Source organism: Artemia sp. Qi Xiang Cuo, chromosome 7 (assembly GCF_049724085.1).
Source record: "Artemia sp. Qi Xiang Cuo chromosome 7, ASM4972408v1, whole genome shotgun sequence".
NCBI lineage: Eukaryota > Metazoa > Arthropoda > Branchiopoda > Anostraca > Artemiidae > Artemia > Artemia sp. Qi Xiang Cuo.
In genome coordinates, this window is record NC_142800.1 from 81296761 (window position 1) to 81316856 (window position 20096).

The 20096-nt window shown below is 36.2% G+C and overlaps 2 long non-coding RNA genes across 3 annotated transcripts in view; one reads left to right on the forward strand and one right to left on the reverse strand.

Moving 5' to 3' along the window:
- Window positions 1-17991, forward strand: part of LOC148950754 (uncharacterized) — a 44577-nt gene extending 26586 nt beyond the window's left edge. The window contains exon 3 of the long non-coding RNA XR_016141976.1: window positions 17759-17991. This is a non-coding gene — a long non-coding RNA (uncharacterized LOC148950754). The remainder of the gene's footprint in view (window positions 1-17758) is intronic.
- LOC148950755 (uncharacterized) lies at window positions 4389-16061 on the reverse strand. Of its 2 annotated transcripts, none has more exons than XR_016141974.1 (2): window positions 15976-16061; window positions 4389-4563 (listed from the first exon to the last, which is right to left on the reverse strand). It is a non-coding gene; the product is annotated as an uncharacterized LOC148950755 (long non-coding RNA). The 2 variants fall into 2 exon arrangements; XR_016141975.1 differs by lacking the exon at window positions 15976-16061 and adding an exon at window positions 15763-15963.
- Window positions 17992-20096: the final 2105 nt, after the last annotated feature.

Below are 20096 nucleotides of genomic sequence, written 5' to 3' on the forward strand. Positions count from 1 at the left end.
AAAAGCAGGAACAAAAGTAAAAAGCACATGCACCAACCATAATTTTTTATTGTAATTGCATGGTAATAGCCCACATGATAACCCGTATGGCGAAATGTAACCGGTGTTGCTCATATTTGCGTAAATAAAATCAATAGCTAGTAAAACTATGACGATGAAAATAGTTGAAAGGTTTAACCCCCAAAAAAAGGTAAAGTTGAGACGCTAAAAAACTGAACACGAAATCAATGACTGTCAAAATTAAAATATGCTGCGCAATATGCTGTGGTAAAAATTGGGGTAATAAGAAAGGAGAGTAGGGAACAAGGCCGTATCCAGGGGGGCTAGGGGGTTTGACCCCTCCCCCCCCCCCGAAATGTTTGTCCGACTCGTAAAAAAGTAACAAAATTGAATATAAAAAAAAAAATTCTATGTGTTTTTTAAAGTTTTTGTTGTCAACCCCGCCGCCGCCGCCGAAAAAATCGTGGATATGGCCCTGGTAGGGTAGACATTTCAGAAAGCTCATTTTCGAAACATTATTTAAGGTAACGTTAATAGTCACAATAATAGAGTCCTTGCTATTCCAGAAACATCTCCATTGTCTTCTTGATCTGTCTCACCATTCGCCAGGGTTGTAAAACAGGATAGACAAGCGTAAATCCTGATCAGTTTTAATACGGTGTCCCCTTCCCTGAAAAAATGAACAGTTGCCATGCATGGGGGCATCACATATTTGTAAACGAGATTGTCGTCTTAATCTATTTAATGATTTGACAGCACCATTTAAACAAACTTGGCAAGTACAAGACAAATATGCAGAAGTAGGATAATAAATTGAACACACACAACTATGGAACAGCCTCCTTTTTTCTTTCTTTTTTTTCACGAAAAGCTTTTCACCACAATGTTGTTGATGGTCGACGTAACATACCGTTATGTCGACGGAAGCGAGTCATTTTTCCATTACGTCGTTTCTGTCCATTCTACCATTTCCTTTTTAAGTTGACAACCCAATCAATAAAATGAAAAAGTCGCATTTGGTACTCCCATTTTAAGATTTGATATGCCTTTCTGAAAAATAGAGATTGAGGATAGGCCTGTGTGAATATTGCAAGTATTTTTAAAAGTACAAGTGATTATATTCTCACATCAAAGGAAATGAGAAAAGGAAATGAAAAATCCTGTAAAAATTGTTGAGAAAAAAAAAGAAAAAAGTTAGAATTAGTGGCTTTGGATTTTGTTTTTATGTTGGTTAATTATTAGTTTTAAAATTAAGTATGTGCAGCCACTCCATCGCAAGGCCCTCTTTTCTTTCTTTTTTTGCAGGGGAGGGGGTTATTAGTTATTTGGTTTATTTTTCAAACAGTTCGTGGTAACGAACTGTAAGTAAGGAGCGACCGGGCTCAATGGTAACCGATACTATAGAAAACTGTAATTTTGATACAAATAGATCCATCGAAATAATAATATTTTAATGCTGATTTCAAATATATAAGTTTCATCAAGTTTAATCCTACTCATCAAAAGTTACGCGCCTGAAAATTTTGCCGTTTTTTGAAAAAAGGGGGAAAGACCCCCTAAAAGTTATAGAACCTTAATGAAAATCACACCATCATATTCCACGTATCAGAGAACACCACTGTAGAGGTTTCAAGCTCCTATCTACAAAAATGTGGAATTTTGCATTTTTTGCCAGTAGAAAGATCACGGGTGCGTGTTTTATTTGTTTTTTTTGTTTTTTGTTTTTTTTTCCAGGGGTGATCGTATCGACCCAGTGGTCCTAGAATATCGTGGGAGGGATCATTGGAATGGAAATTAAAATTTCTAGTGCCCTTTTTAAGTGACCAAAAAATGGAGGGCAACTAGGCCTCCTCCCACACTCATTTTTTTCCCAAAGTCACCTGATCAAAATTTTGAGATAGCCATTTTGTTCAGCATGTTCGAAAATATTATAAGTATGTCTTTTAGGATGACCTGGTCCCCCGAAGTTCCCGGGGGGAGGGCTGAAAGTTATGAACTTTATCCAATGTTAACATATAGTATTGGTTATTGGGAAGTATACAGACGTTTTCAGGGGAGATTTTTCCTGGTAGTGGGGGGGGTCAGGGGTTATGTGGGAGGATATTTCCATGAAGGAAGTTTTCATGGGGGAAGGGACATTGCTATGAAGGGGACGCCAGATTTCCCAGCATTATTGAAAAAAAGATCAGAAATTAAACATAAAAAAAACAAGTTTTTAAACTGCATCAACATCAACAACAAAACTATAAACGAACAGAAAATATTCCATATATGATTGGGTTCACCCCTAAATCAATACCTCGCTCTTTAAGCCAAAGATTTTTTAGTACTTTCATAAGAGCTATTTATTCTAATTAACGGCCTTTGTGATTAGCGGTCATTTTTAAAGAATTGGAACAAAATTTGAACTTTCGCTTAAAAAGCAAGGTATTGAATAGGGGGCGAACCCCCTAATATATGTATTAAAAACATATGAATATAGAAGTTCGTTACGTAAGTTAATAAATAAGTTACAAATATTTATTACTAATAAAAACGTTCGTAAATAAAATTAAACAAGTTTCAAGAAAGCCATTTAACCGAATAAAAGTAAACTAATATGAAAATTGTGTGTTAACTATTCATGTACGGTGAGCCAAGATCAAAACCTACATTTATTCAAAAACGTTCAAAAATTAAATAAAAAAACAAGATTTTTTAACTGAAAGTAAGGAGCGACATTAAAACTCAAAACGAACAGAAATTATTCCGTATATTAAAGGGGATGTCCCCTCCTCAACGCCTCGCTCTTTACGCTAAAGTTTGACTTTGTCACAACTCTATTTTTTTCAAATGAAAAACTTTAGCGTAAAGAGCGAGGCGTGGAGGAAGGGACAGCCACTTTCATATACGGAATAATTTCTGTTCGTTTTGAGTTTTAATGTCGCCTCCTTACTTTCAGTTAAAAAAACTTTTTTTTTTATTTAATCTCGCACTAAGAATGAACTTTGTTTAACAAGTCTGACCTTTGGCTAATTTCTCGTTTCTCGATTTGGCTTACGCATAGGGGGGATGGGGGGAGGGATGGGGATAGAATAGATAAATAATTGTGAAAAAAAGTTAACGTGTGTCTGAAAAGCTGTACTTCTATTTATTAATTCATAGATCTCAATAATATTTACACGTAAATAAATAGAAATTCAAAAAGAGTAAGACAAATAAATAACCACATATCAGTCAATAACTTACGAGATAATTATGCTTAACTGACAAAACAGATACTTAGGCTCAGTTCGTTGTTTTACTGCTAATTTTAATTGAATTGTTGAAGTTATAATTATTTTTATTATTATTATCGGCCATTATTTTATTGGCCATAGGTAAATAAAAAAAAAACTGCCTGGATTTAAACTAGGAATAATCCAGTTTTTTTGGAGCTTGAATGGGCTGCAACAGCCCGTACCAAATTATTGTGTATTGTTGTCTCTGTAAATTTTCTTTGTGAAAGATACAGTTATAAATTACACAAAAAGACAAAAAAGCGCCTAGAGTTTTCTACTTGGGTCATCTTTTTTTTAATTACGTCTGAACTTACCAACAGAAGGGAAGACAGTTTGCACAGATGTAATTAAAAATGATTTTAATGTCACTTTTGTCGCTTTAAATAAAAACTGAATTTTGTTTACCTAACTAGCGAATTGCTTCAATCTCAGTGAGATACCATCGGGAGAACTCGCGGTCAGTGTTTGTGATTCTTGTTAATAAATTCGCCCTCAAAGAAAAATAGGGAGTCAAATTTGTCAGGATTGTGTCCATCTTGAGCCCTTGCAGCTCTTTGCCAATTATCCTCTTGGCTGCTTTGATTGCTACTCCAGGCAATATGTCTAGTATTTTTTCACTTTTTATCAGCTGTTACTGATACTTTTATTACAAAGACAATAAAAACGACGTGTTTAATTTTTTTTTTAGCACTAGACATATTGCAAAGGTGAAGCCATGGTTCAATTTTGGAGGGTAGGGGAAAACACACTATGGGGGAGGCTTCAATCCATTACCCTATTTAAGTTTTTAGAATATTTCTATTATTTTTTATAGTTTTTTCATAATATTGGCTTATTTTACCCTCTTATCTTGTGCCCCTCCTTCGAAATTTTTAATCATTTTCTAATGCATATTTAAAATTCTTCTTCTTTTCTTTCTTTTATCCAGCGGTATTTGGTCCTCCTTTCTGCGTTTTCTCTTCTTTAATTGAATTGTTGAAGTTATAATTATTTTAATGATAATTATTTTTATTATTATTCTTAGAATTTTGCTCCTCTTACTGTGGTTAATTTTTTCTCAACTTTTTGAGTCAAAAGACGGCCATAGGCTACTTTTTTTTTCAAAAATAGACTATAATATTGAAAAGATACAAAATCATTTTCTAATGCATATTTTAAATTCTTCTTCTTTTCTTTCTTTTATCCAGCGGTATTTGGTCCTCCTTTCTGGGTTTCCTCTTCTTTTTCGTTTTCTTAATAATAGGTTGGTGATACTTCACGTAATGGATAAAATCAAACCGGTTATTGTTTCCTTTTCGTACTCCTGAAAGAAAGAAAAATCAATCCTGTTTCTTTCTTTCTTCTTTTTTTATCTAAGACTCCCTGCTTATTTGTAATCTAACGTGTGCCTATTTCTCTATTATTCCTTCACTTTACTACCAATCTATCTTACCTCTTACTCGACGTTGCATAGCTTTCCACTTTTATAATTCCTCACATACATAATTTTTTCTCTCCTAATACATTTTATTTACATTTTTCCTAAAAACTTTTTTTATTCATTCACACAAATCTCCATTATTTTATATTCTCCGTTGATTTACCATACAACAATTTCAAAATTCTCATTCTAGCTACCCACGGCGGCAAGGGGCTGCTCCCATTCATTAGGCCTATCAGAGGCAACGCTGTAGCGTTGCCTATAGTAAAGGCCATACGGCTCAAACGTTTTATTATTATTATTTATTATTTTTTTTCCCAGAGGCACTTCATATGGAAGGGGTCGTCGTAGAAGCTTCAAAGGGGGCTCATTCGATTGGAAATCGAGAGTTCTAGTGTTCTTTTTAATAGTCTAAAAGGATTGGAGGGCAACTAGCCCCCCCCCCCCACGCCCATCATTCCCCCAAACACATCCAATCAAAATTTTGAGATAGCCATTTTGTTCAGCGTAGTTGATTTCCAAATAGAAAATATTTTTTTGAGGAGGATACTCCCCCAAAACCCTCAGGGCAAGGGTTCTAAGTTATGCCCTGGGGGCATATAAGGTTTTTTATAGAAGGCGTTGTCGTAGAAACTTCAAAACAGGCTTATTCAATTGGAAATTAAAGAGCTAGTGCCCTTTTTAATAGTCGAAAGTGATTGGAGTGTAACTAGCCCCCTCCCCCCACCCCCATCATTTCCCCAAACACATCCAATCAAAATTTTGAGATAGACATTTTGTTCAGCGTAGTTGATTTCCAGATAGGAAATATATTTTTGAGGAGGATACCCCCCCCCACAACCCTCAGGGCAAGGGTTTTAAGTTAGGCCCTGGGGGCGTATAAGGTTTTTATAGAAGACGTTGTCGTAGAAACTTCAAAACAGGCTCATTTAATTGGAAATTAAAGAGCTAGTGCCCTTTTTAATAGTCGAAAGTGATTGGAGTGTACCAACCCCCCTTCCCCCCACGCCCATCATTCCCCAAACACATCCAATCAAAATTTTCAGATAGCCATTTTGTTCAGCGTAGTTTATTTCCAGATAGAAAATATATTTTTGAGGTGGACACTACCCCACAACCCTCAGGGCAAGGGTTTTAAGTTATGCCCTGGGGGCATATAAGGTTTTTATAGAAGGCGTTGTCGTAGAAACTTCTAAACAGGCTCATTGGATTGGAAATTAAAGGTCTATTGCCCTTTTTAATAGTCCAAAATGATTGGAGGGCAACTAGCCCCCCACGCCCATCATTCCCCCAAACACATCCAAACAAAATTTTGAGATAGCCATTTTGTTCAGCGTAGTTGATTCCAAGATAGAAAATATATTTTTGAGGAGGATACTCCCCCACAACCCTCAGGGCATGAGTTTTAAGTTATGCCCTGGGGACATGTAAGGTTTTTATAGAAGGCGTTGTCGTAGAAACTTCAAAACATGCTCATTTGACTGGAAATGAAAGGGCTAGTGCCCTTTTAATAGTCGAAAGTGATTGGAGTGTAACTAGCCCCCTTCTCCCCCCCCACGCCCATCATTCCTCCAAAAACATCTAAACAAAGTTTTGAGATAACCTTTTTGTTCAGCGTAGTTGATTTCCAGATAGAAAATATATTTTTGAGGTGGACACTCCCCCACAACCCTCAGGGCAAGGGTTTTAAGTTATGCTCTGGGGGCATATAAGGTTTTTATTGAAGGCGTTGTCGTAGAAACTTAAAAACAGGCTCATTCGATTGGAAATTATAGGGCTAGTGTCCTTTTTAATGATCAAAAGTGATTGGAGTGCACCTAGCCCCCCCCCATCATTTCCCCAAACACATCCAATCAAAATTTTGAGATAGCCATTTTGTTAAGCGTAGTTGATTTCCAGATAGAAAATATGTTTTTGAGGAGGACACTCCCCCAGAACCTTCAGGGCAAGGGTTTCAAGATATGCCCTGGGGTCATATAAGGTTTTATAGAGGGCGTTGTCGTAGAAACTTCAAAAAAGGTTCATTCGATTGGAAATTAAAGGGCTACTGCCCTTTTTAATGGACGAAAGTGATTGGAGGGTAACTAGTCCTCCCCCTCCCTACGCCCCTCAGTCCCCTGGTCCCAACCAATCAAAAGTTTGAGATAGCCATTTTTGTTCAGCGTAGTTGATTTCCAGATAGAAAATATATTTTTGAAGAAGACACTCCCCCACAACCCTCAGGGCAAAGGTTTTAAGATATGCCCTGGGGGCATTTAGTGTTTTTATAAAAGGCGTTGTCTTATAAATTTAAAAAAAGGCAAATTCCATTGGAAATTAAAGAGGTTGGGTCCTTTTTATAATTCGAATGTTTTTTGTGGCCCGCGTGCCCCCCCCCCCCCCTACGCCCATTATTTCCCCAAACACATCCAGTCAAACTTTTAAGATAGCCATTTTGTTCAGTGTAGTTGATTTCCAGATCGAAAATATGTTTTTGAGGAGGACACTCCCTCAGAACCTTCAGGGCAAGGATTTTAAGTCATGCCCTGGGGCCATATAAGGGTTTTATAGAAGGCGTTGGCGTAGAAACTTCAAAAAGGCTCATTCGATAGGAAATTCAAAGGGCTAGTGCCCTTTTCAATATTCGCAAGTGATTGGAGGGGAACTAGCCCCCCCCCCACGACGCCCATCATTTCTCCAAACACATCCAATCAAACTTTTGACATAGCTATTTTGTTCAGTGTAGCTGATTTCCAGATAGAAAATATGTTTTTGAGGAGGACACTCCCCCACAACCCTCGGCAAGAGTTTTAAGTTATACCCTGGGGGCATATAAGGTTTTTATAGAAGGAGTCGTCGTAGAAACTTAAAAACAGACACATTCAATTGGAAATTCAAAGAGCTATTGTCCTTTCTAATAGTCGAAAGTGATTTGAGGGCAACTATCCCCCTCCACGCCCATCATTCCCCCAAACACATCCAATCAAAATTTTGAGATAGCCATTTTATTCATCGTAGTTGATTTCCAGATAGAAAATATGTTTTTGAGGAGGACAATCCCCCACAACCCTTAGGGCAGGGGTTTTAAGTTATGCCCTAGGGGCATATAAGGTATTTATAGAAGGCGTTGTCGTAGAAACTTCAAAAAAGGCTCATTGGATTGGAAATTCCGAGGGCTAGTGCCCTTTGTAATAGTCGAAAGTGATTTGAGGGCGACTAACCCCCCTCTCACGCCCACCTTTTTCCGAAACACATCCAATCAAAATTTTAAGACAGCCATTTTATTAAACGTAGTTTTAAGTCCTGGAAATTAGGTTTTTGAGGATTACAACTCCTACAAAGCCCCCAGGGCAAGGGTTGTACTTTAAGTATTCTCCGAATCCTTCATATTATTTCTTATGGAAGGATGCTCGAATAAACTTTAGTGAGGGCTCGTTTAATTGGAAATTGAAAGTTCTTCTTCACTTTTTAAGAATCAAAAGAGATTGAAGGGCATCTAGCCCCTCTGCCTCCTCCACATCCTCAATGCATCAGATAAAATTTTTGAGAAAGATATTTTGTTAAAATAGTTCAAAGTTCTGATAACAAAAACTCTGGTGTCGACACAGCCCACCAGGGCCCAGGGGTAGGCGTTGTAAGTTATGCCCTGGGGCATAACTTATTAAGGGGGTTTTATAACTTATGGGAAGGGGTTTTGTATGGGAAGAACACATAGGAAATCTATTATAATTATCCAATTATAAGGTTAAAATACATAGATGCAAAATTGCTTTGGCACACAAATTCCTATTAAGGTCAATTCCAAACAGCCGTGATCTCTTTGTGTCAGCAAGTGAAATGGTCTAAACCCCCTTATTGGAGTTATTTTTTCAATCCATTCATTCATTTTTTCAATCCAATCGCTGTCCACAAGTTATGCAAGCTGTCTATTGTTCACATACAAGGTTTTTATCAAAGAGGTAATCATATAGACTTTGATAAAAGCCTCATTCGATTTAAATTTAAAGTTTTAGATCCGTTTTTTAAAGTCAAGAATAATCGGACAGTAAGCACCCCCCCCCCCCATGCCAAAAAAAAACTTGAAACTTTTTGCAATCAAAAACGAGCAAAAATTAATTTAAAAAAACTCTCCGAAAAATATGTTTTTCAATTAAATTTAAAGGCCATTTTAAACTTAAGTCCATCGTATACAAATAACTTTTAAATTTCAAACTAAACACGAACATAAATTACTATTCAAGAAAAACTGAAACCAAAAACGAATAGAAATTAAATGAACAGTCATAGCAAAAAATATATAACAAGTAATAATATAAACTAATAAATAGATCTTAAAGCGAGGAATGCTTAGATTGAATATGAAATCTAGCTTAAAACGAAAACAAATATTTTGCTATTAAAGTATAAATGAAACTTAAAACGAACAGAAATTAAATAAAAAATCAATGTGAACAAAACATACAATATATATTAATGTAAATGAATAAATAAATCTTAAAACGAGTGAAACTTAAATTGAATATGCAAATCAAGTTTGAATCGAATAAAAATAACTACAAACAAGACTTTGGGTATCGTCTCACTGCAGGAGCCTAAAACCTAGTTCGACATTGGCGCTTTACTGAAAACAATTCTTTGAAATATTTTCACTTTTGTAATTTTAAGAAATCAAAAATTAATTAAGATTTTAGGGAATAAATATCAGCATATGTATATTAAATTGATAATGAACATTTTTTTTCAGTAAACTCATTTGAATTTTTGTCCCAAGTCTTTAAAAACGACTCCTGAAACACAAGGTTCGTTGAATTGGAACAATGAGAAGCTAATTTTTAAATTACTAAAAAACTTTAGGGTAAGGAGCTAGGTGTTGAGAAGGAGTAACCCCCCTCTTATACGAATAAATTTCTGTTCATTTAAGTTTTGATGTTGCTCCTTACTGTCAGTTGAATTTTTTTTTATTTGATTAAAGTTCAGGGCATATATATAAGAAGACAGATGTGTTTAGTAAAGCAAGCATATCGTTAAAACCTCTTTGCATAGCTATTCATACACCAAATATAAAAGATAAAAGCGGGCAGAGGCATAAAACCATTATCCCTGTGAAGTTTCTTTCATTTGACTGAGGCTGACATTGCTTTGAAAAAAGAAGGTCAGTGCAAAGACTGAAGACACTAGGTTTGGATGCGCCGAGGCTGGGTTGGAGGTGGTAGAATCAAAGAGGTATACCCCTGTACTGCTTCCGATAGTCCCTCCCCGGTCAGAAACTAACAGTCAGAGCCATTAATCAATATTTTGATAAAGAAGGGAAATGTCTTGTTTGATTTTATTTTTCTCTTTCCCGTGCATTACAAATCATATTGAGTAAATATTAGAATGGTTTGGGCAATGTCTCGTATTTGTATTTACTCACATTAGGACTGTAAGCAAGAATATAGTAAAATCAGAGCGTTTTAAATTTGAGGCTAAGGAAAACCGCGGACTAGTACCTTTTTTCTAAAAAGACCCTGAATCAGCGAATGTTTTGAGAAAGTTCAATCACATTTGAGCTTGGCTGCCATATTTTCAAACCTTGGGCTTAAGGAGTGGTGTGGCTCAGAATCGATCCAAGTCAGTGAGCCTCACCAATCCCTATTTTTGCCTGGAGGCGTCAATAATCGTGCAGATAATCAACGAAACACTTTAAAGCGCAAAGGTCATTCATTTTTCGGATTCAGATTGGGGATTCTGTTTTTTGGCTTAAGGTTTATGCTCCCCTTGCAATGTTTAGTATGTTATTTTCCTGCTCTCCTGCGTTTCTAATACATGAACGATAGATGACAATTTTGTCATTATCTCGTAACTGAGATTCAGTTCCACCCATCTACCGATGTAAATGTTTGAAATTTGGTGCACATGGTTTTTATATTCAAATACGAGGTCCGGCTTATTCCCCCGCGGAAAATTCCCACAGCGGAAATTCCCCCCGACAATTCTCTCCTGGAAAATTATCCCCAAATGTAAAAGTGAGCTGCCAGAGTGATACTAAGACGAATAAAAGGAGGGAAAAAAGTGTATAATTCTACATTAGCTATTATGAAGGAGGGGCGATGGGTCATTGTGTAGGCGGGAGGGGATTCCACATGCCAAAAAGGACATATTGCAATGCCCAGATTGCCTAACTCTCCATGAGCCTTCAGATAAATATAGGAAGGGATGTGGGGATTAGGAATTAGTTTCTTATCCCCCTTCATTTAGAATAAGCTTGAATTAGGGCACTGCAGGGTGATACCTCCCCTCTTACTGCGAAAAATGTTTATGACATTTATTTTGAAGCTTTATTTAATTAAACTAATTTACTTTGACAACTTTTCTCCTGATCAATTTGAAACTTACAGCCGTAAGTCTTTGGGCCAAAGGGACTAATGTACAAAAAAAAGGGTTAGTCCCTTTGATATAGGCTCCTCTTTCAAAAGAGTCGATTTTTTCGATTAGCCTGAAACTTATATGAAACTTCGGGCTAAGGGAACCCCAATGCAGAAGGAAAATAAGCAAAATATTGATTCTCTTCAAAAATGTGGCCCAAAAAAGGGCCAGAGAAGTGGCAAAACTTTTTTCCCACCCACCTCAGATGGAAGGAGCTATTTTAGAAACTTAGGAGGGGGGGGGTCATTCCATTGAAAATTGAAAGTTCGTGTGTCCTTTTTAAAGGCCGAAAGCTACTGGGGGCAATCAACCTCCCTCTCCGTTGCTTTTTTGCTATTCATCCCTCTTCTAACCCCAACTATATCAAATCAAATATTTGAGATATCTGTTTTGTTCAAAACTTTGACATGTCTAATAAGCTTGCCTTCGGGGTTGATACCTCCCCCCAGAGCCGCAATGTCAGACTTTATCTTACCCTGCAATGATAACCCAACCCCCCAAAAACACGAAAAAAGAATTTAAATAAATAAAAGTGAAAATAAATACTACAAGACATTCTACATCACATATTCTGCCTGTATTTTGGAACATCAGTGGAATATTCCAAAATTCCTTCTTTTCTCAATTATTGTTGTGTCATACCTTCTCTGTGGCTGCTCAATTTTGCATGTGGATGGAATTCTCCATGGGGGGGGCTGGGATATTCCGGGGGAATAAGCCTAGCACCTCAACATACACTGAAAGTGTTGAAAATCATTGAAAAAAAGGATCATTTTTCTGTTTTTAATAAGCAAGTTTACATCCCTCTCTAAGGAAAAGTCTCAGTAATATCATAATTCTGTCTCGGTGAATGGATAGATCTGAGACTAATGATTCTAACGATAAAAGTTTCTTGTCCTTTTGATGCAAGTTACAGCTGTAGGCTTGTCGCAAATTCGCTTGTTTCAAAGGGAATGTGTACCTTAAACTCAGGTTTCTTCCACCTAAATTACACCAGAGCCCATATAATCATAGTACGAACTGCGTCAGTTCTCGTAAAAGTAACACATCAGGAAATCGAACTAAATCGAGCTCGATTTACGCCCGATTTAGACTGGTTCACCTTCGATTGTTAGCAAAATTATCAACCATCTGAATTACCGAGGAGAAAATTAGCTCTCGAAACGTGACAGAAAAAATTTCTTCGCTAAGATCCATTACAGAAAAGCCGAGATTTTATACGGAGCTCTCTAAGTTAAATTCTAATGATAGAAAATCTATATAGAAATGTTCCCCTTTGTTTTCTTATTCTTTCCTCGTGATAAACAAAATTGAGGTTCGGTCCTGAATACTACTTAACTTGTCTAAAATACTTATGTTTTGCATGACTGGTTTTATTGTTTTGTTTGTTTCATTTTTTCTTTTCAAATTGAACACCACCAAATAAGGGTTAATTTATTTCACCAGTATAAACAGTACATCCTTTATTGACTGCACATTTTATATTACCAGATGGTTGTATACACCTGTCATGTTCATTCAAATTACCAGCACATATGGAGGTTGAATTGCATGTGTGTTGATTAGAAATTAACCTTTTTTATCAGCTACGGGTGCACAGCTTTTTTTAATTGCCATCAGATTTTCTCTTTTTTGCAGTTTTGCAGTAATTTTTTTTTTTTTTTTTTTTTTTTTTTTTTTTTTGCTTGGTAGACTTGAAATTTGGTCTCAGAGGTTTTGGAGTAATACTACTCAGCGTTCCTAGCTAGGCGCACCAACGGTTTTTCTTGTATATGCCACCCAAAAAAGGTTTTAATTATAAATACATTTACGTAGAAATAAATGGAATCGTCTTAACACCTTTTTTATGTCAAAGCTGAAAATATTTTATTTTCTTTTATAATGATCACTAATTAAAAGCCAAAAATTATCGAACAATAAAATATCCGATGAAACTGTAAAAAAAGGCGTTTTCTTTTTGTACCGCTTCACTGTGATGGATCGTTTAGAATTGTTGTAGACCCGTAGAATTTGTTCAATACGTGAATATATTTGAGTTTAGGTCCAGCAGATTTTATTACCTAGAGATAAAAAGAAGTAGAGATAGCAAGGGACGAGAGCCATGGAGACTATCATGCCTGAGGTGCCTCTCGCAAAGGGGTTCCAAGTTCATTTTGGAAAAAAAATCATATGTTATTTACATCGTTTGCCTCTGAAATCTTTCGGCCGTCCAGCAGACACTCTGAAGGACTATATATTGTCTTGTTAAAAACTTTTCTTTCTTTCTACTGACTTGAAACTTCACACAAAAGAACCTATCAGGTTTTGAGTTCTTTTTATTGGCTTAAAATCGGTGCCAGGCTTGACTATCAGGCTATTTGATGCTTGTGATTGGCTTAAGAAGATGTGTCATAAAAATAAGGCAATCAGATTCAAAGACGCTTTTCGAAACTCAAATATAGGACAGTAATTTTTTTTTAGGCCTAACCTGAGCCTGTTCTTTAATTATCTCGAAAACAGTCTAGTGTTTTGTGTTTTGTGTCTAGTATTTTGTATCTAGTAGGCTATATTCTTATTACTAGTAAAACTTATATTGCTATATATGTTTCTCTAAGGGGGTGTAAGTGAAGCCTCGTACCCCGATCATCAGTTGTGTTCCCGACGCCTCCTTTTAAAGATGTTCCTTACCTCCCTGATATATTCTGTATCAATATACCCTTTTACGGTTTTTTTTGCGTAGGAAAACTAAGAAAACAATTTGCTAGATCAGATATCCGGTTTTGAGTTTCTAGTGAAAGTCTGAATTGGTCGTTATTTTCTAACCCCTATATTCTTCTATTATTATATGCAGTATCGAAATGTTTTTTACAACTGTCCGGTAACGAGCGTAAAGCCAAGTTTTGTGAAAGTTTTAATAATAATTAATCTTGAAAGAGAACCCATTTACTCTGTTTCCTGCCACGTCTCTTTTTATTTATATTATATTTGTTGGTTAAGAAAATGAGTCATGGTTCACTTTTGTGAGAACATAATTGAATGGTAATTTGATGCGGTTTTTCATTGTTTTTCTTTTTTGTTTTGAGCATGGCGAGACTAAATGAGATTGGAAGCTATACGCAATCATCCATCTTTTTGTTGGCTTTTTTTAGTAGTCTTTAATAGTTGTCTTTTTTAATGCTTCAAGCCATCTGTTTGAATGCTTTTTTTATTCAAACTACGACGTTATGCAAGCAATAATAATAATAAAGTAATAATGCTGCAAAATATCGCTTATTCTCTCTATGATACATCTCGTCTGTAATTGTCACCTTATCCAGTCCCGTGTATTTTTTACGGAGACAGGTAGCGCACCTGTTGCCCAACCTTCCGATAGCTGGGGTCGAGACCTCGGGCCCTGCATTGCCAGATAGAGATCAATCCGTTGCACAACAACAAGTCATTTTCTCTAGGCTAAAAATGCATTTTCCAGTAATATTTCGATTTAAATTTGTTGGAAGGGAAAATGAAAGGGTCTGAAGACGTAATTTTTTTACTCTTAGAATTATTGGAGTAAAAAGTGATTTATTTTATTGGTATAGAAAATAAAAACGTCTGAAAATGTAATATTCTTAATCGACAAGGTTTATCAAGTCCATAACACAACAACTTTCTCATAACAAGCTTTACATTTAAACGGGGCATGACAAGTTGTTTGTGTTTGTCTATATGTTAGCGTGAATGCCGAAACCTGGTTAATGTCGACATTCACTGGTGAATGTCCGAAGTCCCTTTTTCTCTGCTTGGATTCAATTACCTTTGCGAGTCAGTTTTTTCGTCTTATGCAAGCTATGATGGTAAAGTTAAAGTTAGGTTAGATTATGGTAGTTTAGGTTAGGTTAAATTTGGTTATAAATATAAGAGGTGGGTTAAAACCCTAAGCTAACTTAACCTGGCATTATCAAACCTTGCATTAAACTGAAAAAGTTGACTGGCAACGCTGATTAAATCCAACGAGAAAAAAGGTTATTCGGACACTCACCGATGAATGTCTACATTCATAAATTTTAGACAGTCTTAATAACATATTTATCCAATTCCGAAACATAACTTATTCTACAAGCTAATTTGATGTTGCAGAAACTCATTAGTTTTACACGTTATTTATCAAAAAGTAGAGATAAAAGCTATTGAAGATTTTTCCGAGGATTCCTGCTTCAAAATGTTTTGAGCAGAAAACGTTATAATATAGCTGTCTTGATATTTGGCATTACATATGTGGCTTTAGCATCTCCCCCCCCCCTAAAAAAAGAAAAATCTAATAAGTGCTACAGATATCTGAATTTTATACATTTCTCTAATATTGTTTTTGGAATTTTTGTAGCATATTATGTCTCTAGCCTCCTCATCTGCTGAACACTAATTAATCTTGAAATTTGAGCCCATTAACCTCTCGAACATGATTTATTAGCTCTTCCATGTCGTCCCCTTAATGTCTGGAGTCATTCAATAATTGAGGAATTTATACACTCCCAGCAATAGTATGTCAGAGAAGTATTTACGACTTTTGGAGCTCAAGAGGTGTCATTCATTGATAAAAAAAAATTTCCTTGACCGTTTTTCCCAGGCGAGTAAAATTGTCACATAAAATTATTACATAGTTATAAATATAAAATTTGACATTAATTGGTTTTCACTATGAACTTATTATACTAATAATTTAAAGAAATCTATTCGATTTACAGTTGTTCCCATTTTAAGAATTGGTAGATCGGAGGTATCAGAGGTCATCAGCAGCAGAGCGTGATCTGCTTCCAATCAGATTTTTTGCTGCTAAAAACATTACAAATTTATCAACATTATCGGTATTCAAGTTTTCATTGCTAATGTAGATTTAATGTGCATTCTGCCTCCGTAGAGCTCCCAAGTTCTTGAGTCTTATCACCATCTATCTACCTTCAAAGTCACTATCTGACACACTCACATCTAGTTTCAACATCTTCCGTTGTAATGTTTCTTTTTGTGTGTGATTTCTGAAAAATAAGATGTGTATTTTTAGAATCAAACGAAAGTTATTTCTTCGAATTCTTTCAAAAATTGTATCATTGGCTACCCCATTGGAAAAGAACAAAGTTCGCTGCTGCGACTGCGGAAAATAGAAGAGGAGATTCTTCACTAAGGACCATTCGAGGGGTGTTTTTCCCCAGAGTAATTTAAATGACAAGGTTGCAAAACGTCCAAAGGTTCCCGGTAATACAGTTTAAAAACAAAACCTTATCCATGAAAAAATTACCCCTCCCCCTTGTCTTTGTTGATACAGACGCCTACAAGTCCGCTGATAGGCTACTGAAATTAAAATAAATAAACACCTAATTGACATGCTGCTGACCCAAATTTTGTAATATCGTTTTTTTAGGATACTAGTAAAATAACGATAATGATTGTCATCACCTTCATCCCACAAAATATCTTGGAATAATCCTCCTTCTCCCTCCCCGAGAGACGAAACTGAAAAACCTTCAAAATTCATGCTTTCTTGAAGCAATAGAGTCCTTATGTTTGGGTTCACATATGAAGGAAATAGGGACATAGTTATTTAGCGAGCCCCCAAGAACCCAAACCGAAATTTGTCAGGATTCACGAATATTTAGGCTGATCTAGCCCATAGAAGTTAGGACAAACTTCATTGTATGAGATATGAGATATACATTTATTAAAAAGGAAAACAAACACTATTCGCCTTTCGCCTGCCAAGAAAGGCAATAAGCTTGAAAGGGCAAGCGAGGTTATCAGTCTCAGCTAATTAAAATAACATTCATACCTTGCTACTCAACACACAAGAAACTTATCTGATGAAGGAATAAAGGAAAAAAGAGGGAAAGAGGAAAAGACAAGAAATAGATAGAAAAAAAAGCAAAAAAAAAAGTAAATCAGGGAAATACCTTAAATAGAATGACAACCTGGAGTGGGTTTAACACCAAATTCACTCATGAGATAAAAGAAACTTCTTTGCCCGTGACTTGAAAGCCGGAAGACTAGGCGCATTTTTCACACACTCGGGCAATATATTCCAAACATGGGGACCATAATGGCGAATCACAGAAGATGCCCGAGTGGTGCCCGATTGTCATCCCGACTCCTACAATCTATCATACGGGGAGGATGTTTTCAAACAGCATGGGTTTTCTACAATATCGTTGAGGAAATTAGATTAATGGGCGATCTCAGTTCCTTAAAGATGCCTGGTGACAATTTAGTGCAGAAGAAACACAAACATGGACATGAATTTGTTCTAAAGAAGAGGGAAGAGACCCAAGAAAAATTCTACCGACATGTTGTGTCATGATTTTAACAAGGGTTAAAATCATGAGAAGATTAGGGGGAAATCGAAAGGGAGGCTACTGATATCCTCCTCCCACCGTATGCACATTTGAGTCAAGCTTTTAGTCCGCAGAGAAGAAAAGGGTTTGCTTGTAAAAAGAATTTGTGGCTAAAAACTTCATTCTGTCCGCTGGAAAGTGAGGAGTAAAGTGATTGGTTAGAATCAAGCTGCACCCCCTAACACGGAATTATGAGACAGTTATCCCCTTTTTTTCTTTGTATCGACTCGGACGCATGCACAGGGCCCTCGGGTTCCAGAAACCCCGCAAAATAATCCCGGCCTACAGAAATACATAGTGTGTGTCTGTACTTTGAGAATCGATATTAGAATACTAATTCTTTTAATCTTTTTTTTAAGGGGAGACCTTTGACATTGACAGTGAAGAAGATGACGAATGTGATACCGAAAATGACGAATTTCAAACTTATGTTTCCAATTTTTTTGATTGATGTATTACCAAAATGGTCTGTGACATACATTTTGGGGCCAACAATCTAGAGGACATGAAGAAATCTACATTACCTATTCTAGACATACTTTTAGTATCTTTGATTTGTTAAAAAGCTGAATGATTAATAGAATATTTGAGAGAAAGATTTCATTTCGTAATTTCTAAGAATTTTGTTGAAGGTATCAGATTAATAATTTAGAGATCTGAAGATTATTTTCCTGACATGTTCTATGTAATATATCTGCAAATCTAAATAGGAAACCGCGAATAAATTTTTTTTTTTACACTGATAAGGAATGTGAAAAAACTTTTAGATGGATCATTCAAAAACCACCCCTCTTTGCTTATACATCTATGTTACAGATTTTTCTTAATTTTTTTTCAAATTAACCCATCTCCCTCGAAATTTTTTTGAACCTACCAATGTAAAAGAGTGTCTAAAGCCTACATTTATATGCACATAAACTAAGTATTACGGTTTTGGCCATCCGTTTGGGGTAAAAAAAAAACAGCCGTCCACAAACAGGGACGGAAGAGGTCATAAAAAGGGATTTAGTGGATATTGGAGATCCATGGGAGGGGAAAAGAATGAAGATTTGAATACACTGGGATGGAGGAGGAATAGTGTCGATGGGATAAATTCGCCTCTCTTTCCTGGATTTTGAAAATACATTTTGTCCCCCTCCCAAAATTTTCATGGATTTGCGCTACTTGGTATTGCAGTGACTTGTTTTCATTAATAGTAAAATAAGTATTCGCGAATCTATGATTAGTTAAGCTCCATTGAACGTGGTCTGACTTTCTGAACCATAGCTAATTGAGTGGGTTATGCACACTATCGATAAACCAGGGCCTCGCAACAAATTACTCTTCATGTTTGTTGTTTATAATTTTCCACTATTTATGGAATCACCTTAGCTAACAACTCAAAAAAGAAGAATTATAGTCCTACTTCTTGCGCAACTAAAGCGTTTTTTTGCAAAGGAAGCCATGATGTGTTTTTTTTTGTTCTTCGTAGTGGGGCACTAAAAGATCATACAGAGATGTTAAAAGGCTCATTTGAAAGTTAATTTTTATATCTGGGTACTTTTTGTCAGTAATAAATGATAATATTCAAGTAAAACGCAATTTTGACAGTAACTGCATCTTCATATACAAGATGATATAACACGTAATTTTTGACAAGATAATATAACAGACTTTTGAGTCATAGCTGCAGCGTCAGATGCAACCTAGTAAAACGCGTTTTTCTCTCAATAAAAGTGACAGCACTAAGATAAATTACCATTTTTGACAAAATATGCACTTTTCAGTAGCACAGACAGTATGGACAACCAAGGCCGTACCCAGGATTTTTTTTTCAGAGGGGTTTTACTCGAAAAATTTTTTTTTTTTTGGGGGGGGGGGGGTTACACAAAAGAAACCCTCAAAAACGCATACAAAATTTGATTTTACCCATTTTTGTTAGGTTTTTACGAGTCAGACAAACATTTCAGGGGGGGGGGTTCAAAACCCCCTAACCACCCTCTGGGCAGGGTCTTGTTGACAATGTAGTTCGATCTTTACTTGGTTCTTGCTAGGAAAAAGCCTAAGGCTTTGTCTTGTGTGGTATGATGGTGTAGTAAATAAAAAACGATGAGGCCTCCATGTGTTCTTTTTTTAGCCGGCAACTTCGTATAGAAGGGGTGGTTGTAAAAAAGCTTGAGAGAGACTCGTTTGATTAGAAATCGAAAGTCCTAGTGCCCTTTTGAAGAGTATAAAGTGATTGGACTAAAGTAAAACGATTCATCTCCCAACATTCTACGACCTCTGGTTCGATTTGATCAGCCTGGCGAAGAAAGGAAACATCACTGCTTCCCATGTGATTTGTCTTGTTGCTCAAAATGAGGGGCTGTAATTTTGCAAAATAGGATTTTCGGCTATGGGGATTCCAATGGGGCTGTTATAACTTAATCCGATATAATTTTGGAAGGGGCCTCAGGCTATTTTTCAAAATCTCCATAAATTTTGCCCTCTGTGCGAAGCTGGTTTCTCGGCTGTCGCGGGAATAAAATGTGAGGATCGCTCGAAAGTTAATGTTGTACAAGGAATGAGGGTCGCCATATCCAATTTTATTCAGAGATTTGGGAAGTTGTATAGTGAACAACAAGCCCATCTGTCGCTATCTTTAATTTTTGACGTCAATCAGTAATCGATGTTCAATAAATTGTTTCTGAATCTAAAATTTATGTTTAATGTTTTCTT